Source organism: Myotis yumanensis, unplaced genomic scaffold, assembly GCF_028538775.1.
Source record: "Myotis yumanensis isolate MYYU_CA2020_CCGP unplaced genomic scaffold, mMyoYum1.0.hap1 SCAF_2, whole genome shotgun sequence".
NCBI lineage: Eukaryota > Metazoa > Chordata > Mammalia > Chiroptera > Vespertilionidae > Myotis > Myotis yumanensis.
In genome coordinates, this window is record NW_027223753.1 from 114,531,286 (window position 1) to 114,551,977 (window position 20,692).

A 20,692-nucleotide genomic window follows, 5' to 3' on the forward strand; every position below is an offset into this window, starting at 1 on the left:
GGAGAGGGCCTAAAGTTAGCCCTTTGATGTCCTCCGCCCACTGACATAACTGAAGCCATGAGAGGATGGGCACCAACAGTGTGTGGGTGAAGAAGTGAGGAGGGCCCAGGCCTGAATGCTGGGGAAGGCCATCATTTCAGGACCAGCCAAGAAGAAGGGGAAACCCAGATCTCTGTGCCCAGAGAGCCCAGGGAAGGGAGTGAGCAAGGGTGTGAGGCTGAGGGGCCTGGAGAGGAGACATGCCATGTAGCACTGTCATATGACAAAAGGTTACTTGTGTTCTTTGATGTTTAGGCCTCTCTGGTAATTTCTCTTAAGTTTGTTTTGAAGACTTTCTTGAACTCAGATACTCATTACTGTAGTAATTTACAAACATCACTTTTTCAAAGGCAATAATGACACTTGTCCACAAATTAGAACTGACAAGCTGCAGGAGGCAGTGTGACCACTAGGGGTCAGGCGATGTCCTGAGAAAGGAGACCCTGGTGGTGGAGAGAAAGGAGAGGGGAGGACAGCACCTAACCAACTTGCATTTCATTTCAGAGAGAGAAAGATGTAACCATTCCTGCAGGGACCTGAAATGTAGGCATTCTGAGCTTTAGCAATAAGAGGTGGGTTTTTTAAAAAATTTGTTTTGTTTTTCTGGCTTGAAAGCTAATTCTATGACGAGGACCATAGATTGTATATCTATTTTGCTTGCAGTGTCTCTTCTTGGCAGATTTTCAAACGTCATTTAATTCTCCCTTATTAGCCCTGTGTGGCCATTTCTAGTGGATTTAGGGTGCAGAAAACTGCAACATTACTTTCATTTCTCACAACATTTTTATTCAGGTGAATTCTGGATAAAATGAAAAAGAGTCAAAGAAGAGGTGGGCTGGGGGTGGACGGAGGGCAGGTTTATTCTGATCCCTGCTTTCTACAGCCTAATTGAGGAGGAGAGATGAGGGTGATGTCTTACCCAAATCAAGAGCTCCCACACTTTTAAGCCCCAGGAGACAATCCCACTCTCTTCCCACTCTGGGATATTGTCCCTTTAGATTCTTGTGCCCATGGCACACATTGCTGCCCAGTCTCTCTTTTATGGTAAGTTGTGATTGGCCTGAGAATGCTTCTCAATCCAGTGCTTTAGAAGTGGTCACTACTAACGTGGCTCTCTTCAGGTTTGGCAGTGCCTAGGTGTCAAAAGTAGTTTATGTTGAACTTAACATTCATCTCTCCTGCCTCTGTGGTGGTGGCCATTGTTTGCAATTTAGATGTCTCTGGAAGTTTCTTGAGAGTCTTTATTAAAATGTGGTGGAGGTATTTTTGCACAATGGCCAAACAATGGACTACTTTCAGGCACTGATTGACTTATAGCTAAAATGGTGTCTAGGATATTACAAATGACAGTGGAGTAAGTGGAAGCTCACAGACACGCTCCCAGGACCAAACTGGAATTATAACTAAAATACAGAAGAATGACCCTGAAAAATCAACTGAGGACTAGCTGGAGAGAGCCGTGATAACCAAGAACAGAAACTGGAGACGGCATAAAGACTGGTAGGAAGGGCAGAGGCGTGAAAGGGCTGGCCAGGCTCCCATAGACAGCAGTTGAGGTCCTGGAGGAATATCTCAGCTGTGGGAGGTTCCCACTGAGAATTCTCGGGTTTAATCCCCAAGCTGGGCCCCCCAGAAGAGAGCATAAAAACTGAGAAAGGTACCCACATAATATCTGGTTGTGAAAAGCAGCAGGGTTGCTGTCTGCCAGGGAGAGGTGGATGGAAATGCAGGCATCTTCTTAAAGGGCCAAATGCACAAAATTCCCTGCAGAACCACTCACCTTAGGCTCTGGCAGAGTGGACTGGAGCTGTAGAAACATAAGCCAGGGTTGGGGGATCCGAGGATAGAGCTTGGAAGGCAGACACCCTGGTTTTCTGTGCTGAGTCATTCCCTCACACTGCGGAGGTCATCTTTCTCAGGCAATCCTGTGCTATCCTGACGTTTTTGCCTGGGGAGAAGACAGTTGACCCACCCTATTGTAAAATCACCTGCCCTACCCTGTAGAGTTTCTGAGGCCCAATAAGAGACTGAAAATAACAATTAGCCTTCAGGCAGAAGCAATTGTCCCACCCTATTGGAAAACCTCTCAACCAACCTATGGACAATTGCTTGAGGACACTTCAGACTGAACCCAATCAGTCTGCAGGCAGAGGTGGTTCCTTGGAGGCCTTGTGTCTTTTCCTGATCTAATTAGTCAGAAACAGCAGTTTGGGTCCCCACCACAGACACCATCCCAGACTGCTCAGTGAGGCAAAAACCAGCAGCACCCCCAAGCACCTGCAGCTGACACCTGCAGGAAGAGCTCCATAGAGGAAGGAAGTACAGGTCAGAACAGGGTCAGTCAAGGTGTGAGACTCAAGGCAGACCCAGCCTCTGGGCTAAGGAGTCCCTGAAAACGAGACAGCTGGCACAATGACATCAGGGTTGAACCTCACTGGCAGCAAGTCAGAGGGGAGACCCCTCCCTAAAATGGGATATCAATAATCAAGTCCTAATTACAACAGGAGAATCCAAACAATGCACACAGAGGACACTCCTAGAGCATCCAGCTCAGGTGAACAAAAAGACTACACCACTGGACCCCTCAAGACACCTACATAAAGCCATCCCACAAAGACTGGGAGGCATAGCAGTTCTATCTAATATGTAGAAGCAAATATAAAGAGACAGCTAAAATGTGGAGATAAAGAAACAACCTCCAACTGAGAGAAAAGAAGGAATCTCCAGAAAAAGAACTAAATGACATGGAGGCAAGCAACCTATCAGAAACAGAGTTTAAAGCAATGGCTATAAAGATGCTTAAGGAGCTTAATGCAAATTATAACTGCACAAGAGGGGAAATAGAAGCCATAAACAAGAGTGAGACAGACATGAAGCATGATATATCTGACATGAATGATGTATCTGACACTGGAAGGGACTTAAGTAGATTGGATGAAATAGAGGACTAAATCAGTGATTTGGAAGACAGGGTAGAAATAAATACTCAATTAGACCAGCAAATAGAAAAAAGAATTAAAAAGCAGGAAGATAGCTTAAGGGAGCTCTGGGACAACATGAAATGTAACAACATCCGAATTACAGGAATGCCAGAAGGGACAGAAGATTAGCAAGGAACAGAGAACCTGTTTAAAGAAATAACGACAGAAAACCTCCACAATCTGGTGAAGGAAAACACCACACAAGTTCAGGAGGCACAGAGAGTATCATTCAGGATGAACCCAAAGAGACTCACACCTAGACACATCATAATTAAAATGGCAAATGTTAAAGACAAAGAACAAATCTTAAAGGCAAAGAGAGAGAGAAAGAGAGCGATACATACAAAGGAGTTCCCATTAGAATGTCAACTGACTTCTCAAGAGAAACACTTGATGTCAGAAGGAAGTGGCATGAAGTACTTGAAGTAATAAAAAGCAAGGGCCTAAATCCAAGACCACTGCATCCAGTGAGGCTGTCATTTAAAATTGAAAGTGAAATAAAAAGCTTTCCAGACAAAAAGAGGTTAAAGGAGTACATTACCACCAAACCAGCAATGCAAGAAATGTTAAAGGGACTGCTTTAAGAAGAGGAAAATTGCCGGGGATCAGTTCCAGCATGACAGCAGGGCTCCATCTGGGAATGGCTGAAGGCATTTCCCCAAACCTGAATAGGATACATTAAATTGATTTCTTGGCTGCCAGACAGCTAAAAGGCATCTTAATCTACATGTTATTGCCTCCTACTGGCCAAACACCTGAACAGCCGTAGGTTAATTCCCCCATTCTGACAATGCTTGTGTATACCCTTTGAAGTGTATATCTCTGCCTCACCTCAGGACAAATTGTGTTAATAAAAAGCATGGGGTCCTGGGATGAGGAGACCTTAGACCTAAGACCTTAGAACTTAGCTCCTCTGACCCCCCAAATGCCTTTCAAAATTATGTTTCGTCTCTGACAGGTGTGAGATGGTACCACATTGCCGTTTTGATTTGCATCTCTCTGATGATTAGTCTAGACCCCTATTTAATCTACGCACAACCTTCTCCAGATTGTTGAACCCTTCTAGATGCTGGGACAAGAACCCCGACAGAAAATGAGAGAGAGAGGATCATAGGCATAAAGAATATAAAAATGGAAATAAGTAAATAACTATCAATAATAACCTTAAATGTAAATGGACTAAATGCTCCAGTCAAAAGATATAAGATGACTGCATGGATAAGAAATCATAACCCGTATATATGCTGTCTACAAGAAACCCACCCCAGAACAACAGATACACACAGACTGAGAGTAAGGGATGGAAAAATATATTCCATGCAAATGGAAAGAAAAAAAAAGCTGGAGTAGCAATACTCATCCTATATAATAAGAGAGGAATATGCTAATCAGCCTGGATATGCTAATTAACCAGGACCAGTAAGGCGGGGCCCAGGAGCAGCCCCCAGCAGAAGTGGCCACGGGCAGGGGCGTGCACGGCCCACAGAACTCACTGCCCAGCCTTGAGGCCGACCCAGCCAGGGGTCGCAAATAGGCACACCATGCCGCCTGGCCTAGGAGTGGCCCCCAGAGGAAGTGGCCACCTGTGAGGCTGTCATGATCCTGCGCTCCTGGTTCCTGGATGCCAGACGGAAATACTGGAACTTCAGCAAATGGGCCACCGAGGTCCTAAATGACTATTTCTATTCCCACCTGAGTAACCCATATCTCAGTGAAGAGGCTAAGGAGGAGCTCACCAAGAAGTATGGCATCACTGTCTCTCAGGTCTCCAACTGGTTTGGCAACAAGCGGATTCGCCATAAGAAAAATATCGGAAAGTTTCAAGACGAGGCAAACATCTATGCTGTCAAGACCGCCATGTCTTTCACCGGGGTGGGGGGCGGGGCGACAGCTGCACCAGCTCCTTGACAACCCCTTCCTCCACAGGCTCTGGTGGCTCTTTCAGTCTTTCAGGATCTGGAGACATGTTTCTGGAGATGCCCAGGCTCAATGGAGATTCCTACCCTGCTTCCCAGGTGGAGTCACTCCGACACTCGATGGTTCCCAGGGGGCTATGGAGATAACCTCGGGGGAGGCCAGATGGACAGCCCTTGGGAAATGAGGGCAAACGGCGCTGGCAGGAGGCTGTGACCCCGTCCTCAGTGACGTCCCCAACAGAAGGACCAGGGAGCGTTCATTCTGACACTTCCCACTGATCTCACCCCTCAGGCCACAGGGTGGGGGCTCACGAGGTGACTCTTGATGAAAGGACAAAGGCATCCAGAGGACAAGCCCCAGACACAGGAGAAGCACAAGATGGAGAAGGGCAAATGGGGTCGCCCTACCCCAGCCGACTCAGTGCTGGGGTTGCTGACTACATGGCAAGAAGGGGTTCCCCTAAGGGGAAGGTGGGGTCTGTCTCCCCTTTTTTCCCTACTTTTCAATCTTTTTCTCTCCCCATTTCTTACATAGAAACACACCCAGAACCCTATCTTTCAGATCCTCTCTCTCATAGACACATACACAACTATTCTGTTTCTCTCTCTCATAGATACATACACAACTATTGTTTCTCTATAGACACATATACATTCTCTCTCTCTCTCAGACACATATATGACTATTCTGTTTCTCTCTCTGTGTCTCCCTCTCTCTCTGGTTTCACCCATTCTCTCTCCCCCACCCCTTAACTGCTCTGGGATCTGTGGAGATGCCAACCTTGCCCTACCTACCAGAGATGCCAAAAATGGGGACACAACTCACAACTTCTGGACTCCTGGATTGGAGAGGGTGCAGGTTGGGCTGAGCCCCCCCCCCCCCCATGCACGAATTTTGTGTACCAGGCCTCTTGTCTATATATATAAAAGCCTAAGTGACTGAATGACTTAACAACTGAATGACTGGTCGACTGGTTGCTATGATGCACCCTGACCACCAGGAGGCAGACGCTCAATGCAGGAGCTGCCCTCTGGTGGTCAGTGCACGCCCACAGCCAATCTCCCACAGCTGGCCAACCTCTGCGGTCCCTCCCCCCAGTTGTCCGGCCAACCTCCTGCAGTCCCTCTGCCACCCCCCCCCCGCCTCCGGCTGGCCTCCTTCAGTCCCTCCCCCCAGCTAGCTGGTCCATCCATTGGCCCTGATCAGGGAGATCAGCTGGCCAACCTCCCTCGGTCCCTCCCCCCAGCTGGCCAGCCTCCCTCCAATAAGCCCTGATCACCGGCCAGGCTGAGGGACCCCACCCATGTACAAATCTGTGCACTGGGCCTCTAGTATCAGATAAAATAGACTTCAAAACAAAGGCCATAAGAATAGACAAAGAAGGCCACTTCATAATACTAAAGGGAGTGATTCAACAGGAAATACAACCCTTGTAAACATATATGCACCCAATATAGGAGCACACAGTACATTAAAAAACTCTTGATAGACTTTAAGGGAGACATTGACAGCAATACAGTTATAATGGGGGACTTTAACACCCCACTGGCATCACTGGATAGATCTTTCAGACAAAAATTAATAAGGAACAGAGGCCTTAAATGAACCATTAGATCAGATGTATCTAACCAATATTTACAGAACATTTCATCCCAAAGCAACAGAATATACATTCTTCTCAAGTGCATATGGTACATTTGCAAAGATAGACCACATGTTAGGGCACAAAACAAGTTTATACCAATTCAAGAAGATTGATATAATACCAAGCATCTTCTCAGATCACAATGTCATGAAGTAAGAAGTCAACTACACAAAAAACACTCAAATACATGGAGGCTAAATAGCATGTTATTAAACAATGAATGTGTTACCAATGAGATCAAGCAAGAAATTAAAAACTTCCTGGAAACAAATCAAAATGAACACACCACCACCCAAAATCTATAGTGCATCTGCAAAAGCAGTTCAGAAAGGGGATTTCTTAGCACTACAGGCCTACTTCAAGAAATAATTAAAAGGACTAATAAACCATCTAGCCCTAAAACTAAATGAATTAGAAAGAGAACAGCAAGAAAAGCCCAGAGTAGGTAGAAGGAAGGAAATAAAGATCAGAGCAGAAATAAATGACACTAAGATTAAAGAAACAATACAAAAGATCAATAAATCCAAGAGCTGGTTCTTCGAAAAGATAAACCAGATTCATGAACCCCTAGCCAGATTCAGCAAGAAACAATGAGAAATGACCCAAATAAATAAAATCAGAGATGAAGAGGGAATATAACAACAGATACCACAGAAATGCAAAAGATTGTAATCAAATACTATAAGCAAGTATATGCCAACAAACTGGATGAGCTGGGTGCAATGGACAAATTCCTAGAAACATACAATCTTCCAAAACTCAATCAGGAAGAATCAGAATACATGGGTAGGTCAATAACAAGTGATGAAATTGAAGTAGTAATAAAAAATCTTCCAGCAAACAAAAGCCCTGGTCTGGGTGGCTTCACGGGGGAGTTTTACAAACATTCAAAGAAGAACTAACACCTATCCTCCTCAAACTATGCCAAAAAATTCAAGGGGAAGGAACACTTGCAAGCTCTTTTTACAAGGCAGAATTATTCTAATTCCAAAACCAGGTAAAGACACTACAAAGAAAGAGAATTACCAGCCAATATCCCTGAGGAACACAGATGCTAACATCCTCAACAAAATATTAGCAAATCAGACCCAGCAATATATTAAAAAGATCATATACCATGATTAAGTGGCATTTATTCCAGGGATACAAGGCTGGTGCGATATTTGCAAATCAACAAATGTAATATCACATAAACAAATTGAAAAATAAAAACCATATGATCATATCAATTGATGCAGAAAAAGTATTCAACAAAATACAGCACCTTTTTTTGATAAAAACTCTCAGTAAGGTGGGAATAGAGGGAGCATACCTCAACATATTAAAGGCCATATGTGACAAACCTACTGCCAACATAATACTCAATGGGCAAAAATTAAAAATGTTTCCCTTAAGAACTGGAACAAGACAAGGATGTCCACTTCCACCACTCTTATTCAAGATAGTACTGGAAGTCCTAGTCACAGCAATCAGACAAGAAGAAGAGATAAAAGGCATCCAAATTTGAAAGGATGAAGTAAAACTCTCATTCGCAGATGAAATGATATTGTACATAGAAAACCCTAAAACTCCACCAGGAAACTACTAGACTTAATAAATGAATTTGGCAAGATAGCAGGATACCAAATCAACATCCACAAATTTATGGCATTTGTATACACCAATAATGAATTCTCAGAAGAGAAACTAAAAAAGCAATCCCATTTACCATTACAACAACAACAAAAATAAGATACCTATGCATAAACTTAACCAGGGAGGTAAAAGACCTGTACTTGGAAAACTATAGGACATTGAAAAAAGAAATTAGAGGAAAATACAAAGAAGTGGAAACATATACCATGTTCATGGATGAGAAGAATTAACACCATTAAAATGTCTATACTACCCAAAACAATCCACAAATTCAATGTAATCCATCTTAACATACCAATGGCATACTCACAGAGTTAGAACCAACATGCCAAAAACTTACATGAAACCATAAAAGACCATAGCTGCAGCAATCTTGAGAAAGAAGAATGAAGTAAGAGGGATCACAATACTGGATATCAAAGTATATTACAAAGCCATTATAACCAAAACAGCCTGATACTGGCACAATAACAGGCATATCGACCAATGGATCAGAACAGAGACCCCAGAAACTGACCCACACTATTACAGTCAATTAATGTGTGTCAAAGGAGGCAAGAACATACAATGGAGTAAAAACAGTCTCTTCAACAAATGGTGCTGGGAAAACTGGACAGACACATGCAAAAAGATGAAACTAGATCACCAACTTACACTATACACAAGAACAAACTCAAGGTGGATAAAAGACTTAAATGTAAGGCATTAAATCTTAAAAATCTTAGAAGAAAACATAGGCAGTCAAATCTCATACATCTTATGCAGTAATATGTTTACAGATACATCTGTAGGGAAAAGGAATAAAAAAATGGGATTACATTAAAAAAAGCTTTTGCTCAGCAAAAAAAACAATAACAAAACAAAACAAAAAAACAGCCACAAAACATCAAATTGAAAAGGGAACCCACTGAATGGAAGAAAATATTTGCCAATGATGCATCTGAGAAGGGGTTAATATCTCAAATATATAAAGTACTCATACAACTCAACAAAAAGAAGACAAACAATCTAATAAAAAATGGGCTGAAGACCTGAATAGACATTTCTCCAAAGAGGACATTCAAATGCCGAGTGACACATGAAAAAAATGCTCAAAGTCACTAATCATCAGAGAAATGCAAATTAAAACCACAATGAGATATCACCTTACATCTGACAGAATGACTATGATTAAAAAAATCAACAGACAACAAGTGCTGGCTAGGATGTTGGGAAAAGGAAACACTAGTTTATTGCGGGTGGGAATGCAGGTTGTAGCAGCCACTACAGAAAACAGTATGAAGTTTCCTCAAAAAATTAAAAATGGAATTTCTGTTTGACCCAGTGCTCTCACTTCTGGGAATATAGCCTAAAAACCTCAAAACACCAATCAGAAAGAATATATGCACCCTATGTTCATAGCAGCATTATTTACAATAGCTAAGATTTGGAAACAGCCAAAGTGCCTATCAGTAGATGAATGGATAAAAAAATGGTGGGACATTTACACTATAGAATACTATAAAGCTGTAAAAAAGAGGGATCTCTTACACTTTGGGACAGCATGGACGGGTCTGGAAAATATTATGCTAAGTGAAATAAGCCAAACCAGAAAGATAAATATCACATGATCTCACTTATTTGTGAAATTGAATGAACAAAATGAATGGACCAACAAAATAAGACCTGGAGCAGGGAGTCATAGAACAGAATGACATACCTCGATGTGGGGTTGCGGGGAGGAGAAGAGATAAACCAAAGAACTTATATACTTATATATATATAGCTCATGGACACAGGCAATAGCGTAGTGAAGACCTGGGAGCTGGGTAGGGACTGGGAGGTGTGGGTAAATGGGGGGTGGGGGGGGGGGCGGGGGAAGGGGAGATATCTGTAATACCATCAACAATAAAAATACATTTTAAAAAATGGTGTCCAGATAACAGTTGTAGGTTATTTTGCTAGAGATTTAGTCTGACTCCTCCATTTTTTTCTCAGGAGCAGAGTCTATGTAAATTAAGAGTCTGACCTGCTAACTAAATTTATTAAACAGTGAGATGAACCACCTTACTAGCATTCAGAAATACAAATTAAACATCACGAAGTACCATTTTTTTTTCATCAAATGACAAAAATTAAAAACACTGTGACATACAGTGCTGCTGGGAGTAGAAAAACAGACACCCTCATGTGATACTTAAGAATATAAATTATTACTATCTTTGGGAAAGTGTATAGCAATATATATTAAAATAAAAAATATTTTTGTCTCCAATCTCATTTGGCATAGTATATTCTTTAAATATGAAAACTGTTAGAACATGCAGATTAAAAATGGCGGCAGAGTAAGTGGATGCTGCATGGACATGCTCCCAGGAACAAACTGGTATTACAACTAAAATACAGAAAAACTTCCTGAATAATCAATGGAAAACTTGCAGGAGAGAACCTGATACTCGAGTACCGAAAGTGGAGACTGCATAGAGCAGGGGTCCTCAAACTTTCTAAACGGGGCCAGTTCACTGTCCCTCAAACCGTTGGAGGGCCAGACTATAGTTTAAAAAAAAAAACTATGAACAAATTCCTATGCACACTGCACATATCTTATTTTGAAGTAAAAAAACAAAACGGGAACAAATACAATATTTGTATTTGCATGTGGCCCGCGGGCCATAGTTTGAGGACGCCTGGCATAGAGACTGGTAGGAGGGGTGGGAGTGCGAAAAGGCTGGCTGGGCACCCACAACAACAACTGAAGTCTCAGAGAGATATCTCAGCTCTGGGGGGGTTTCCATTGAGAACTCTGGGATCTACTCCCCATGCTGGGCCCCCTAGTAGAGTGTACCAAAACTGAGGAGGCTACCCATATAACATCTGGCTGTGGAAAGCAGTGGAGTGCTGTCTGCTAGGGAGTAACAGTTGAAAATTCAGACACCCTCTTAAAGGGCCAATGCATAAAATTCCCTGTGGAGCCACCTACCTTGTGCTCCAGCAGAGGGAGGGTGAAGTGAACTGGAGCTGTGAGAGCAGAAGTCAGGACTGGGACTTGGGGGATAGAGCTCAGAAGGCAGACACCCCAAGTTGCTCAAACTTGTCATTCCCTCATGCAACAGAGGATATCTTTCCCACAAAGACATTGGACTTGCCTGGGGGGGTCGGGGGCGGGGGAGAGACAGTTGACACATCCTATTGGAAAATACCTTGCCCTGAGGCCACTTCAAAGATTAAAAATAACAATTAGCCTCCAGGCAGAAGAAACTGTCTCACCCTGTTGAAAAAACTCATGCCACATCTGAGGATGATTGCCTGAGGTTCAATTCAAGTTGGAACCCTATCAGTCTGTATGCAGAAGTGGTCTCTTGAGGCTTTGAGTCTATGCCTGATCTAATTAGTCAGAAACAGCCTTTAACACTATCCTGCACTAGTGATTGAGAGGTGTAGAGGATCTACCTAATATGTAGTCACAAACCCAAACAGAAAGCCAAAATGAGAAGACAAAGAAGCAACCAACCCCCAAATGAAAGAACTAGAGAATTCTCCAGAAGAAGAGATAAAGGAAGCAGAAATAAGAAATTTATCTGACACAGAGTTCAGAGTAATGATGGTAAAAATGTTCAACAGCATGAAAAAAGATATAGTAACTATTAAAAAAGAAAAGTCTGAGATAAAGAATGACATAACACAAATAAAGAACACATTGGAAGGAATAAAGAGCAGAATAGGGGAAGCTGAGGATCAGATCAGTGAATTAGAAGACAGAGTTGAAAATATCACTCAAAAAAAAAAAAAAAAAAAAAAAGATGGCGACCGGCAGGAAGTCAGGGAGGGAGAGTGTGTGAGAGAGTGAGGGAGCTATAGAGGAGTGTGTGGACGTGTGTGGGTGTGTGTGTGAGTGAAATAGGGACAGTTAGATCCTGCAGGTCTTTCAAGGGGCTGCCAATCCGGACAGTCTTAGACAGCAAAACCCTGCTGCCACCGCAAACACTCTGGGGAGGACACCAGCAGCACAGAGACCATGCCATCTTGAAGAACAGAACTGTATGAGACTAGGATCCTAGCCTCGCCACCACCCAGTCTGGTCTCAGTAGCAAACCTGAACCCCACAGCTGCTCTGGTAGAAGACCTGAGACCACAGCTGCAGACCCAGGGACACTAAGACTCCAGGCACCCCGGCCGCAGATTTCTGTGAGTCACAAAGCCAATCCCCCTCCCCCGCCACCCCCGGGGCAGCGGTATAGGAACTGCCAGACCCCAGCTGCACAATAGGGCTTTCTGCACACACTCAGCAGCAGCAGCTCTGTGTGACTTTGAGCCTTGGTGTCGGACACAGGAAGTTTGTTTCCTGTGACCAGGCTTTGTGGGCGGGGAGACTGTGCTGAATTTGAGCCAGGGTGTGCATCCTTGGGGAGACTGTTTCCTGGGACCAGATCCCACACCCACACAGGGCAGGGAGACAGCGCTGAGTTTGAGTCTGGACGTGCTAACTCGGGAAATTTGTTTCCTGTGACTGGGCTCCGTGCCCAGGCAAGGAGACTGTGCTGAGTTTGGGCCTGGGTGCGCATTGTTGGGGAGACTGTTTTCTGCGACCGGGTCCTGTGCCCATGCAGGGAGACAGCACTGAATTTGGGCCTGGGGGTGCAGACCCAGGGAGTTTGTTTCCCACAACCAGACCCTGCACCCTAGCAGAGAGGCTGCACTGAATTTGAACCTGGACATGCGAACCCGGGGAGTTTGTTGCCCTCACCCAGGCTCTGCACCCAGGTGGGGAGAGTGTGCTGTATTTGAGCCTAGGTGCGCAACCTTGGGGAGATTGTTTTCCGAGACCAGGTCCCGTGCCCACACGGGGAGACAGCACTGAATTTGAACCTGGGACACGAACCTGGTGAGTTTGCTTCCCATGACCAGACCCAGCACCCAAACAGGGAGACTGCACTGAATTTGAACCTGAACGTGCGAACTTGGGGTTTGTTTCCCACGACCAGACCCCATGCCCACCCAGGGGGGCAGCACTGAATTTGAACCTGGGTGCATGGACATGGGGAGTCTGCTTCCTGCAGTGCACACCTGCGTGATCAGACCCCACACCCACACTGAGCGGCAGTGCCACCTGACTTTGATTCAGGGCAAGCACACACACAAGGCTGTTTTCCACAGGGCAGGAGTGGACCTCCTGCCAACACAGTGCAACTGTGCAACCCGATCTCCAAAGCAGATCAGGGACCCTGAATCTCCATGCAAGAGGCAGCAATGAGCACCAGGGACTAGACTCTGTTTCTCATTGCACGCACCTGAGATCCCTGATTCCCAGTACATTCACACTAGGAGCCAGAGACTCCAATTCTTGGTGCATGCGCACATAGGGACCCTGATTCTTGGTGCAAGATAGCACCAAGTAACAGAGACTCTGATACTTGATTCTCGGCGCGGACACAGGGAGCCTCTGACTCCTGACATGCACTAGGAGACTTTGATTTTTGGCACACCCCAGCAGGTTCTCTGTTTCAACGTAGTGCAGGCAGGGTCCCTGAATCTAGGTGCACACACGAGGCCACACTAAGCATCTGAGACTCTGACCCGGGGTGAGCATGGCTCCCACCAACCCATAGGAGCCGCACGTCTTGGTGTCAGAGCTCTTCACTGACACTTGGGGAGTGCAAAACTCGCACTGCACATGGCCCAGGCCCCTGCAACTTGACATTTGAACCTTCTGGTGATAGTCAGAATGGGGAGACAATGAAACAATCCCCAGAGGAAAGAAAAGGAGGAATCGCCAAGAAAGGAAATAAGTGAAACAGAAGCATGCAGCATGACAGAAAAAGAATTCAGAGTAATGGTCATACAGTTCATACACCGGATGGACGAGAAAATCAACAACCTATGCAAAAATCAGGAAGAAATGAAAAATTATATAACTACAATAAAAAACACCATGGAAGGCTTCAACAGTAGACTAGAAGAAGCAGAGGACCGAATTAGTGAGTTAGAAGATAAAGTACAGAAACAAGCCCAATCTGAACAGCAACTAGAGAAAAAAATTAAAAAGCAGGAGGAGAGCCTTAAGGGAGCTTTGGGACAATGCAAAACGAAATAACATATGTATAATAGGGCTGCCAGAAGGACAAGAAGAGAAGCAAGGATTAGAAAATTTATTTGAAGAAATAATGACAGAAAACTTCCCTGATATGAGGAACAAAAAAGTTACACAAGTACAGAGAGTCCCAAGCAAGGTGAATCCCAAAAGACCCACACCAAGACATGCCATAATTACAATGGAAAATGTTAACAACAAAGAGAGAATCTTAAAGGCTGCAAGAGAGAGACAGAGAGTTACCTACAAAGGATCCCCCATCAGATTATCAAATAATTTCTCAACATAAACATATCAAGCTAGAAGGGAATGGAAGGAGATATACAAAGTGATGCAAAGCAAGGGACTGGATCCAAGAAGACTCTATCCAGCAAGACTATCAATCAAAATTGAAGGGGAAATCAGGAGCTTCACAGACAAAAAAAGGCTAAGGGAGTTTATCACTACCAAGCTGGCAATGCAAGAAATGCTAAAGGGAATGCTGAAAAAAGAAGAAATAAAAAGGTAAGAAGGAACACAGGCTCAAAAAAATAAAAATGGCTACAAACAAGTACCTTTCAATAATAACTTTAAACATAAATGGACTAAATGCTCCAATCAAAAGACATCATGTGGCTGAATGGATAAAAAAACATGACCCATATAGATGCTGTCTACAAGAGACCCACCTCAGAACAAGGGATTCACACAGACTGAAAGTGAAGGGATGGAAAAATATCTTTCAGGCAAATGGAAATGAAAAAAAAAGCTGGGGTAGCAATACTTATATCAGACAAAATAGACCTCAAAGTGAAGGCCATAATAAGAGATAAGGAAGGCCACTTCATAATACTAAAGGGATTGATACAACAAGAGTATATAACTCTGATAAAAATATATGCACCCAATGCAGGAGCACCCAAATACATAAAAAAACTCCTGGAAGATATCAAGATCGACAACAATACAATCACAGTAGGGGACTTTATTACACCACTGACATCACTGGATAAATCCTCTAGACAAAAAATCAGCAAAGAAACAGCAATCCTAAATGACTCACTAGATCAGATGGTCTTAATTGACATCTTCAGAACATTTCACCCCAAAGCTGCAGAATATACGTTCTTCTCAAGTGCACATGGGACATTTTCAAAAATAGACCACATATTGGGTCACAAGCAAAGTCTTCCCAAATTCAAGAAGATTGAAATCATACCAAGCATCTTCTCAGACCACAATGGCATAATATTAGAAATAAACTACAATAAAAACAACCCCAAACACTCAAACACTTGGAAGCTGAATAGCATGTTATTAAATATTGATTGGGTTACCAATGAGATCAAAGAAGAAATTAAAAACATCCTGGAAACTAATGACAATGAAAACACAACAATCCAAAACCTATGGGACACAATGAAAGCAGTCCTGAGAGGGAAGTTTATAGCTCTACAGGCCTACCTCAAAAAACAAGAAAAAAATCATCTAACTCTACATCTCAAAGAATTAGAAAGAGAGCAACAAGAAAAGCCCAGAGTGAGCAGAAGGAAAGAGATAATAAAGATTAGAGCAGAAATAAATGACATAGAGACCCCAAAAATCAATACATAAAATCAATGAAACCAGGAGCTGGTTCTTTGAAAGGATAAACAAGATTGATGAACCTCTAGCCAGGCTCACCAAGAAACAAAGAGAGAGGACCCAAATAAACAAAATCAGAAATGATAGAGGCAAAATAACAACAGACCCCACAGAAATACAAATGATTGTTAAAAAATACTATGAACAACTCTACTCCAACAAACTAGACAACCTGGAGGAAATGGACATATTCCTAGAAAAATACAACATTCCAAAGCTCAATAAGGAAGAATCTAAAAATCTCAATAGGCCAATAACTATGGAAGAAATTGAGGCAGTCATCAAAAAGCTGCCAGCAAACAAAATCCCAGGGCCAGACGGCTTCACAGGGGAGTTTTACCAAACATTCAAGGAAGAACTAAAACCTATCCTCATCAGACTATTCCGAAAAATTCAAGAGGAAGGAACACTTCCAAGCTCATTCTATGAAGCCAGCATCACCCTAATACCAAAACCAGATAAAGACAACACAATGAAAGAGAATTACAGGCCAATATCCCTCATGAACATAGATGCCAAAATCCTCAAAAAAATCTTAGCAAATCGGATCCAGCAGTCCATCAGAAAGATCATACACCATGACCAAGTAGGATTTATCTCAGGGATGCAAGGATGGTACAATATCTGCAAATCAATAAACGTGATACATCACATGAACAAATTGAGAGAAAAAACACACATAGTCATATCGATTGATGCAGAAAAAGCATTTGACAAAATCCAACACCCTTTCTTGATAAAAACTCTCAGCAAGGTGGGAATAGAAGATTCATACCTCAACATAATAAAAGCCATATATGACAAACCCACAGCCAACATCATAAGCAATGGGCAAAAACTAAAACCATTTCCCTTAAGAAAAGGAACAAGACAGGGATGCCCACTCTCCCCACTCCTGTTCGACATAGTACTGGAAGTATTAGCCATTGTGATTAGACAAGAAGAAGAAATCAAAGGCATCCAAATTGGAAAAGAAGAAATAAAACTGTCATTCACAGATGGCATGATATTGTACATAAAAAACCCTAAAGACTCCATCAAAAAACTATTAGAGTTAATAAATGGATTTGGCAATGTAGCAGGATACAAAATTAATGCCAAGAAATCTATGGCATTTCTATACACCAATAATGAACTTACAGAAAGAGAGACTAAAAAAGCAATCCCATTTACCATCGCACCAAAAAAATTAAGATACCTAGGAATAAACTTAACTAAAGAGGTAAAAGACCTCTACTCAGAAAACTACAGGACTTTGAAAAATGAGATAGAGGAAGACATAAACAGATGGAAGAACATACCATGTTCATGGATGGGTAGAATCAATATCATTAAAATGTCCATACTACCCAAAGCAATCTATAAATTCAACGCAGTTCCCATTAAAATACCAATGGCATATTTCACAGACCTAGAACGAACTCTCCAAAAATTCATCTGGAATAAAAAAGACCCCGAATAGCTGCAGCAATCCTGAGAAAGAAGAACAAATTAGGTGGGATCTTAATACCAGATATCAAGCTGTATTACAAAGCCACTGTTCTCAAAACTGCCTGGTACTGGCACAAGAACAGACATGTAGATCAATGGAATAGAATAGAGAGCCCAGAAATCAACCCGAACCAATATGCTCAATTAATATTTGACAAAGGAGGCAAGAGTATACAATGGAATCAAGATAGTCTCTTTAATAAATGGTGCTGGGAAAATTGAACAAATACATGGGAAAAAATGAAACTAGACCACCAACTTACACCATACACAAAAATAAACTCAAAATGGATAAAGGACTTAAACATAAGGCAGGAAACCATAAAAATCTTAGAAGAACCCATAGGCAGCAAAATATCAGACATATGCTGTAGCAATATCTTTACCGATACAGCTCCTAGGACAGTGGTCGGCAAACTGCGGCTTGCGAGCCACATGCAGCTCTTTGGCCCTTTGAGTGTGACTCTTCCTAAGCCTTAGGAGTACCCTAATTAAGTTAATAACAATGTACCTGCCTATATAGTTTTAAGTTTAAAAAATTTGGCTCTCAAAAGAAATTTCAATCGTTGTACTGTTGATATTTGGCTCTGTTGACCAATGAGTTTGCCAACCACTGTCCTAGGACAATGGAAACTATGGAGAAAATAAACAAATGAGACTACATCAAAATAAAAAGCTTCTGCACAGCAAAAGAAACCATCAACAAAACAACAAGAAAGCCAACTCCATGGGAGAACATATTTGCCTATGTTATATCTGATAAGGGTTTAATCTTCAACATTTATAGGGAACTCATACAACTTAGCAAAAGGAAGATAAACAACCCAGTCAAAAAATGGGCAACAGACCTAAATAGATACCTTTTGAAAGAGAACATACAGAAGACCAAGAGACATATGAAAACATGCTCAAAGTCACTAATCATCTGAGAGATGAAAATCAAAATGACAATGAGGTACCATCTCACACATGTCAGAATGGCTATCATCAACAAATCAACAAATGACAAGTGCTGGCGAGGATGCAGAGAAAAAGGAACCCTCGTGCACTGCTGGTGCGAATGCAGACTGGTACAGCCACTGTGGAGAACAGTATGGAGTTGCCTCAAAAAACTAAAAATGGAACTTCCATTTGACCTAGTGATCCCACTTCTAGGAATACATCCCAAGAAACTAGAAACACCAATCAGAAAGGATATATGCACCCCTATGTTCATAGCAGCACAATTTACCATATCTAAGATTTGGAAACAGCCTAAGTGCCCATCAGTAGATGAGTGGGTTAGAAAACAGTGGTACATCTACACAATAGAATACTACACTGATGTAAAAAGGAAGGAACTCTTACCATTTGCAACAGCATGGATGGTCCTGGAGAGCATTATGCTAAGTGAAATAAGCCAGTCAGAGAAAGATAAATATCACATGATCTCACTCATTTGTGGATTATAGTGAACAACATAACCTGATGAACAAAAACAGATCTAGAGACAGAGAAGCATCGATCAGATGGTCAAACCTCAGAGGGAAGGTATGGGAGGGTGGAGGCAAGAGGGAGAGCTCAATTAAAGGACTTGTATGCATACATATAAGCATAACCAATGGACACAGACACCAGGGGGGCGGTGAGTGCATGAGTGGGGGTGGGGAAAAGGGAGATAAGGACACATATGTAATACCTTATTCAATAAAGAAAAAAAATATATATCCTATATAATAAAGAGCTAATATGCAAATAGTTGTCACACACTCGCACCTTCACGCCCTCGCACCCTTGTGCCCTGTGCCCGGCGTTGGAGCCGAGGGACCTGAGGCCATGCCCTGCACCCGGTGGGGCTTGATGGAGGACCTGAGGCTGCACCCCCTGCCTGGCGGGGCTTGACAGGGGACCTGAGCCTGCACCCCCTGCACTGCAGGGCTTGATGGGAGGGGGGTCGGCTGGGTGGGTCTCACACAATTCTGAGACACATGCGCGTGGGCGGGGACTTGACTCTTGGTCCCATGGCATGCCCCAGACTCTGACAGGAGGGAGATTTTCATGTATATTTTACTAATTTTCTTTCATCTCTGACACTGCTATTATAGAGAAAGGGCAAATAGCAATATTAAAATATTTCCTCTAATTAATTCCCTTTTAAGGTGCATGAATTTCATGCATCAGACCATAATATATATATATATATATAACCCAAATTGACACTTTTCAAAAGAGGACATACAGAAGACCAAGAGTCATATAAAAACATGCTCAAAGTCACTAATCATCTAAGAGATGCAAATCAAAACGACAATGAGGTAGCATCTCACACCTGTCAGAATGGCTATCATCAACAAATCAACAAATGACAAGTGCTGGAGAGGATGCGGAGAAAAAGGAACCCTTGTGCACTGCTGGTGGGAATGCAGACTGGTGCAACCACTGTGGAAGACAGTATGGCGTTTCCTCAAAAATTAAAAATGGAACTCCCATTTGACCCAGTGATTCCACTTCTAGGAATATATCCAAGAAATCAGAAACAGCATTCAGAAAGGATATATGCACCCCTATGTTCATAGCAGCACAATTTACAATAGCTAAGATTTGGAAATAGCTTAAGTGCCTATCAGCAGATGAGTGAATTAAAAAATAATGGTACATTTACGCAATGGAATTCTACAAAGCTATAAAAAATAAGGAACTCCTACCATTTGCAACAGCATGGATGGACCTGGAGAGCAGTATGCTAAACGAAATAAGCCCATCGGAGAAAGATAAATGATCTCACTCAACTTTTTTGATATTATACTACTTGTATATTAGTATAGCTTTGGTAATAATGTTTATTGCATAAAATATTATTATATTTAAAATCATTTTTCTTGAAATATTAGTGTTTATTGCATGTAAATGGCTAATTATTTTGTATGTACAATCTGGTAATAGATTTATTTTGTATATTGTAAAAATAATTAAAAAAGAAAACTGTTAGAACATAAAAATAAATAGTCAAGGATGCTTGGGTGCATTTTTTTTAGTGGCAAAACAAAACAAAACTGAATGTCCATCAGTATTTTGCTCTAAATATAATTTGGTACATTCATAATTTCAATTTTAGTGAATATAATGAATGAATTGCTCTAAAGGACAGGTAAGTTGAGTAAAAAAATGAAATTGTGGAATCTTGAACATAGTATATTCAGTTTTATAAGAAGAAAATATGAAAACTCTGTATGTAGGAATATATGTTTGCAAACAAGCAAGATGAAAGGTTTGGAAAGGTACCTACTAGGCTTTTGATCCTTGGGGGGATAGCAT

At 42.2% G+C, this 20,692-nt stretch overlaps 1 pseudogene; it reads left to right on the plus strand.

Moving 5' to 3' along the window:
• Window positions 1-1,049: 1,049 nt before the first annotated feature.
• LOC139002559 (pre-B-cell leukemia transcription factor 2 pseudogene) lies at window positions 1,050-5,215 on the plus strand (annotated as a pseudogene).
• Window positions 5,216-20,692: the final 15,477 nt, after the last annotated feature.